Below are 6,975 nucleotides of genomic sequence, written 5' to 3'. Positions count from 1 at the left end.
ATTAACACACGCGTGCACACACAGCAGTTGTTACCTCCTGATGATTTTTGTTTCAGGACTGACCTACACCTCAAACTAAAATGAATGAACAAACAAAAAAATAGTCTCAGTTTAGGAACTTGGCCCAAAAGGCTTTTAATCCAACATAAGATTTATCATCAAAATCACTTCCCAACAGAAGTACTTACCCTTCAGTGAAATAACATACCTCAAACTTTTAAAGCTTATTTGTGATCAGGTCCAGTGACATTACCGTATCTCTAGGTGCAATCAAGTTTGTATATGGGGTCAGTGTAGTCCACAGAAACACATCAAAAAATACAGGAAGATACATACCCAGAGCTAATGACCCAAGTTTTCTAAAACACTTGTTTCATAGATAACAACAATTCTTTGCAAATAGAAGAAGAGAATCTAATATTCTTGACCCAAATATCTCCCTCAGCTTGGACACTTCATAATTTGAAAACATCCACAGGCAAAGGGGAAAGTTAGTGAAGCCTAAACACACTGAGAATCACAAGGCTAATTTAGGACACTCAGGCACAACCCAATACATGTCTCAATGACAGAAGTATGTACTTGGTAATGCTCCTTATCTAAATTTGCCTTGTCCATATCCAGAACTCTTTGCATTCGGTAAATAATAAATTATCATAAGCCTTACCTGATTATTCTAAGTTATTCCCCCCTCAGATAGAAAATTTGAAAGAACATGATTTTGCTATAGTTTAAAAAATGCAAAATCAATGTGAGCTGGGTGCTATCTCTGAACTGATCCTATACAGTTAGAAAAATAAAATCTGTATTTGTGTAGTTCTTGCTGTGGACTGAATTGTGTGCCATCCCACGCCCACTACTGGCCCAAATTCTTTTCTTTTTTTTTTTTTTGAGACCGAGTCTCATTCTGTTGCCCAGCCTGGAATGCAGTGGCGTGATCTGGGCTCACTACAACCTCTGCCTCCCGGGTTCAAGTGATTCTCCTGTCTCAGCCTCCCCAGTAGCTGGGATTACAGGTGTGCGAAACCACACCTGGCTAATTTTTAGTGGAGACGGGGTTTTGCCATGTTGGTCAGGCTGGTCTCAAACCCTGACCTCAGGTGATCCACCCACCTTGGCCTCCCAAAGTGCTGGGATTACAGGCACGAGCCACTGCACCCAGCCTACTGCCCCAAATTCTTATATTGAAGTTACAACCCCCAAAGTAACTGTATTTGGAATAAGGAGGTGATTAAAGTTAAATGAGGTTATAAGAATTGGGCCCTAATCTGATAAAGCTAGAGTCCCTATAAGAAGAGGCCGAGTGCGGTGGCTCATGCTTATAATCCCAGCGCTTTGGGAGGCCAAGGCAGCAGGACTACGTGGTCAAGAGATTGAGACCATCCTGGCCAACATGGTGAAACCCTGTCTCTACTAAAAATACAAAAATTAGCTGGATGTGGTGGCGTGTGCCTGTAGTCCCAGCTACTCAGGAGGCTGAGGCAGGCGAATCACCTGAACCCAGGAGGCAGAGGTTGCAGTGAGCCGAGATTGCGCCACTGCAGCCTGGGCGACAGAGCAAGACTCGTCTCAAGACAAAAAAAAAAAACAAAAAAAAAAAAGGAAAAGAAGAAACACCATAGTGGTCTCTCTGTGATTTGCAAATATAGTGAGATGGTCACTGTCTACAAGCCAGGAAGAAGGCCCTCACCAGGAACTGAATTGGCCAGCACCTTGATCTTGGATTCCCCAGCCTCTGGAACAATAAGGAATACATTTCCATTGTTTAAGCCACCCAGTCTGATTTGTTTGTATAGGAGCCCAAACACAGTAAGATGATTCTTTTTTACTTGTTTAATAGGTCTCCAGATGGACCATCTAGCCTTCTCTTTTAACAATTCCAAACCTGTCCTCATATTGAAAGGTCAGCTGAGACACACAACTATTAAATAATTGCCGAAGGGCATAGCCCAGGCATCTGGAGGCCCTTTCAGTGCACTCAGGACTCTGGAGATTCTGATGGAACCCTCTGGAGATCAGGGTGGGCAGCTAGCCCTGCCATCTGGCTGTGTCTGATAGCATTATTGCCCAAGTCACCCATGGCTGCTAAGGGGTGTCTTCCATATCCCTCAACCCTGGGATAGAAAAGACATTCAAGAAGCACTGACTTATCCCTTGCAGTATTAGTTTTAGGGCCTTTAAATATATGTATGTAAATATAAATATAAAGTTTTAGAGCCTTTAAATATATGTATGTATATACATGTATATCTACACACATATATGTGTAAGTATAATGTCTTAGGGCCTTTAAATATATATATTTAAATCTATATGAATTTATATAAATACATTAAATATATTAATATACATTTATATAAATATATTTATATATAAAAATATATTTAAAGGCCCTAAAACTTTATATTTGCATATATATGTGTGTATATATATATATGTGTGTGTGTGTATATATATTTAAAGGCCATATATATATATGTGTATATAGAGAGAGTCATCTTCTTGGATACCAATTTTTTTTTTTGAGATGGAATTTTGCTCTCGTGCAAAGGTGCGATCTCGGCTCACCGCAACCTCTGCCTCCCGGGTTGAAGCGATTCTCCTGCCTCAACCTCCTGAGTAGCAGGGATTACAGGCGCCTGCCACCACACCCAGCTAATTTTTGTGTTTTTCTCCATGTTAGCTGCTGGTCTCGAACTCCTGATCTCAGGTGATCCACCCACATTGGTCTCCCAAAGTGCTGGGATTACAGGCGTGAGTCACCGTGCTTGGCCACCAATTTTTTTTTTTTTAAAGATGGGATCTCGCGATGTTGCCCAGTCTGGTTTTGAACTCCTGGCCTCAAGCAATCCTCACACCTCAGCCTCCCAAAGAGCTGGGATTACAGTTATAGGGCCTTTTTTAAGGGAAAAGGAACTTTGCCCTTTGTTTTCTTACTAAGCTGAGTTCAAGGATAGCTGCTCAACACAACCAAGTCCTTATCCCTAGTTCCATCTCCCACCTCCTTAAACCAAGCACAGACCTGATCTAAACTTTTCTTGATGCCTCCAGATTATCTTCATGTAGATAATTTTTATACAGGTCTATAATTCGATGTTACCACTTGAATGAAACCAGATAGCTTTTTGTTGCTGTGAATTTTTTTTTTTTTACTTATATAGGCAATAGGTTTGGAAATTTTTAAGCACTTTCTTTGTCTTAATTAGACGGCATTATGATACTCATTATAATAGATAATAGTTGACGTTAATCAAAACAACCAACTTTCCAATTGAATTGATAAACCAATCAGTGCCCCAAGGCACTTTGTAGCATACTATGTAGAGTGAGAATAATTAGATGTATTTGTACAATATGGTGAAAATTAAAAGTAAAAAAAAATTATATGATTTGTAACTGTAATTTAAAGTGTTTGGATTTTTTTTCAATGATAATTATCATCAGCGATTCTCTGAGGAAATTGCTAATAAAATTCACTTGGACTTATAAACTGAGGAGCCTAAGTCGAAAATTAAACAAGCAAATACCTATTTTTTTGAAAGAACAATATGCACATTTGCTTATTTTCTTAAACTGGATTGTCTTTATTCATCCAAGCATAGAAAGATGCTGTTTGAAAAGGGTTTTGGCCTGTAAGAAATTCACATGCCCCTCAAATGCCCGGATATTAATCGGTTGGATCCCTTTGAGAGGTGACAGCATGCTGGCAGCCCTAGCAGCCCTCGCTCGCTCTTGGCGCCTCCTCGGCCTTGGCGCCCACTCTGGCCGCGCTTGAGGAGCCCTTCACCCCGCCGCTGCACTGTGGGAGTCCCTTTCTGGGCTGGCCAAGGCCGGAGCCGGCTCCCTCAGCTTGCCAGGAGGTGTGGAGGGAGAGGCGCCCGCGGGAACCGGGGCTGCGCGCGGTGCTTGCGGGCCAGCGCGAGTTCCGGGTGGGCGTGGGCTCTGGGGGCCCCGCACTCGGAGCGGCCCGCCGGCCGGCAAGCCCCACGCAGTGAGGGGCTTAGCACCTGGGCCAGCAGCTGCTGTGCTCGATTTCTCGCCAGGCCTTAGCTACCTCCCCGCGGGGCAGGGCTCAGGACCTGCAGCCCGCCATGCCTGAGCCTCTCTCGCCGCCGTGGGCTACTGCGCTGCCCGAGCCTCCCCGACAAGTGCCACCGCCTGCTCCACGGCGCCCGGTCCCATAGACCACCCAAGGGCTGAGGAGTGCGGGCGCAGGTGCGGGACTAGCAGATAGCTCCACCTGCGGCCCTGGTGCGGGATCCACTGGGTGAAGCCAGCTGGGCTTTTGATCTGGTGGGGACTTAGAGAATCTTTATGTCTAACTAAGGGATTGTGAATACACCAATCAACACTCTGTATCTAGCTCAAAGTTTGTAAGCACACCAATCAGCACCCTGTGTCTAGCTCAGGGTTTGTGAATGCACCAATTGGCACTCCGTATCTAGTTGATCTAGTGGGGACTTGGAGAACCTTTATTTCTAGCTAAGGGATTCTGAATGCACCAATCGGCACTCTGTATCTAGCTCAAGGTTTGCAAATGCACCAATCAGCACTCCGTGTCTAGCTCAGGGTTTGTAAATACACCAGTCCACACTCTATATCTAGCTAATCTAGTGGGGCCGTGGAGAACTTTTGTGTCTAGCTCAGGGATTGTAAACACACCAATCAGCACCCTGTCAAAAGGGACTAATCAGCTCTCTGTAAAACAGACCAGTCGGCTCTCTGTAAAATGGACCAATCAGCAGGATGTGGGTGGGCCCAGATAAGAGAATAAAAGCAGGCTGCCCGACCTAGCAGTGGCAACTTGTTCGGGTCTCGTTCCACGTTGCGGGAGTCTTGTTTTTTTGCTCTTTGCAATAAGTTTTGCTGCTGGCTGCTGCTCACTTTTTGTGTCTAGGCTGTTTTTGAGCTGTAATACTCATCGTGAAAGTCCGCAGCTTTACTCCTGAAGCTCAGCGAGGCAATGGAACCCACCGGCAGGAACGAACAACTCCAGACACGCCGCCTTAAGAGCTGTTAACACTCACCGCGAAGGTGTGCAGCTTCATTCCTGAACCAGCGTAGACCACGAACCCACCAGAAGGAAGAAACGCTGAACACATCCTAATATCAGGAGGAATAAACTCCGGACACGCCGCCTTTAAGAGTTGTTAACACTGAGCGCGAGGGTCTGCGGTTTCGTTCCTGACATCAGTGGGACCAAGAACCCACCTTCATTCTTAGCCTTTAGTGTCTTGGTGTGCATAGAGAATTCTGAACAAGTTTTGATGTGGAGGGGAATGCTCTGTCACTCTTAGGGAGGTGAGAAGTGTATGTGGGCGGAGTGGTGCCGCTGGAATCAGACTAAGGTTAAAATACTGTTCCCAGGAGACAGAAAAGCTCTTCAGTTAAGTGATTCGCAACCAGTCATCCCCTAGGGGCTTGTTAACTCTATCTCTGGGCCACTGGGCCGACTCCCAGAGTTCCGGTGGGGTTCAGGTCGAGCTGAGAAGTTGCATTGCAAACAATTCCTTAGTGCTGCTGCTGGTAGTCTGAGGACCGCCCTTTGAGAATCACCGCTCTGTTGCTGTGAAATGGGACTAGTCGTCTTTATTCTCCAGGATCAAGTAGAATCCTGTAATCGTCAGTCTTAGGTAGCGTAAGAGGCCAAGATGTCAAAACACCTCACGGATCATTCAAAATCTACATGAATACAAGGCCTTAGAATAATCCCATCAAATTTTAGAGGTTTCCAAGGCAAGTATCTTCTAACATACATTTGTATCTATATCTGTATGTGTGCGTGTGTATACACTTACATGTGTATTTAATAAGTCAAATGCATTTCCACTGTTTTCTTTTGTAAATTATCTGAGGTAAAAAAGTGCTGGGGTGACCCTACACTGACTCTCTTCCTATTGTGGTTGAAGGTATTTTTCTTGCCAAGAAAAATAGTTCATTTTTAAAGTCATGTAGTGGGAGATCTAAGAATGAGATTTAAATTTATGATGCTGAGTTTCACTTATATGCATTCCAGAATAATCTTTTTTTTTTCTTTTTGTTTTGAGACAAGGTTTTTTTTTGTTGCTCAGGTTGGAGTGCAGTGGTACGATCTCAGCTCACAGCAACCACTGCCTCCCGCTCCTCGGCTCAGTCCTCCCACCTCAACCTTCCGAGTAGCTGGGACCATAGGTTTACACCTCCACACCTTGCCAATTTTTGAATTTTTTGTAGAGACAGTGTTTCCCCTAGGCTGCCCTTGAACTCGTGGGCTTAAGCAATCCACCCACCTCGGCCTCCCAAAATGTACAGGCACGAGCCACCACACCTGGCCCAGGATAATCTTTGAAAACAAATTATACTTAGTATAGTCCCTAGAGAGCAAGAGTCTTAAATTGGGGTTTTTGGTTCCTAAGAGTTGCATAGGTTTATAAAGTGATGTTTTAACTCTCTGAAATCATATATAAAACATATATATGAGAACTACACTTTTCCAGAAAAAGGGTCCATTACTTTTAAAAGCTTCCCACAGCTATCAAATAACCTTTTTTTTTTTTTTAACTTTAGAAAGAAAATGTGTACCTATACATGTAATAGAGAGAATCTTTACATGTCAATACTGGATTTCTCTAAAATCACATGAAAATCAAACTGTTGATTTAAAATATCCACCTGGACATAATGCTGGGCTGTGTCCCACAATAAGTCAAAGACATGTAGTCGCTACCTTGCTTTCAGAAGTCAATTTGGAAAAAACATCACAGCATATACAGGTGACAATATAAACAATGATCCAGTTCAGAAGTCATGTAAATATCTAAGTCATTTACATTACAGACAATGGCACCACTGTATTTTTCACAGCAGGGCAAGAGCCAGGGATGTTGCGTGCTCAGAGTTATGTTGAGTAGAAATCAATGCACCACTTCCAGTTTGTCAAGACTGGCTTCACGGAGACTGTGGGACTTCTCTCGTCTCTTCATTCCTCCCACTCTT

This window comes from Pongo pygmaeus, chromosome 5 (assembly GCF_028885625.2).
Source record: "Pongo pygmaeus isolate AG05252 chromosome 5, NHGRI_mPonPyg2-v2.0_pri, whole genome shotgun sequence".
Classification (NCBI taxonomy): Eukaryota; Metazoa; Chordata; class Mammalia; order Primates; family Hominidae; genus Pongo; species Pongo pygmaeus.
Note: the sequence above shows the minus strand (reverse complement) of the source record.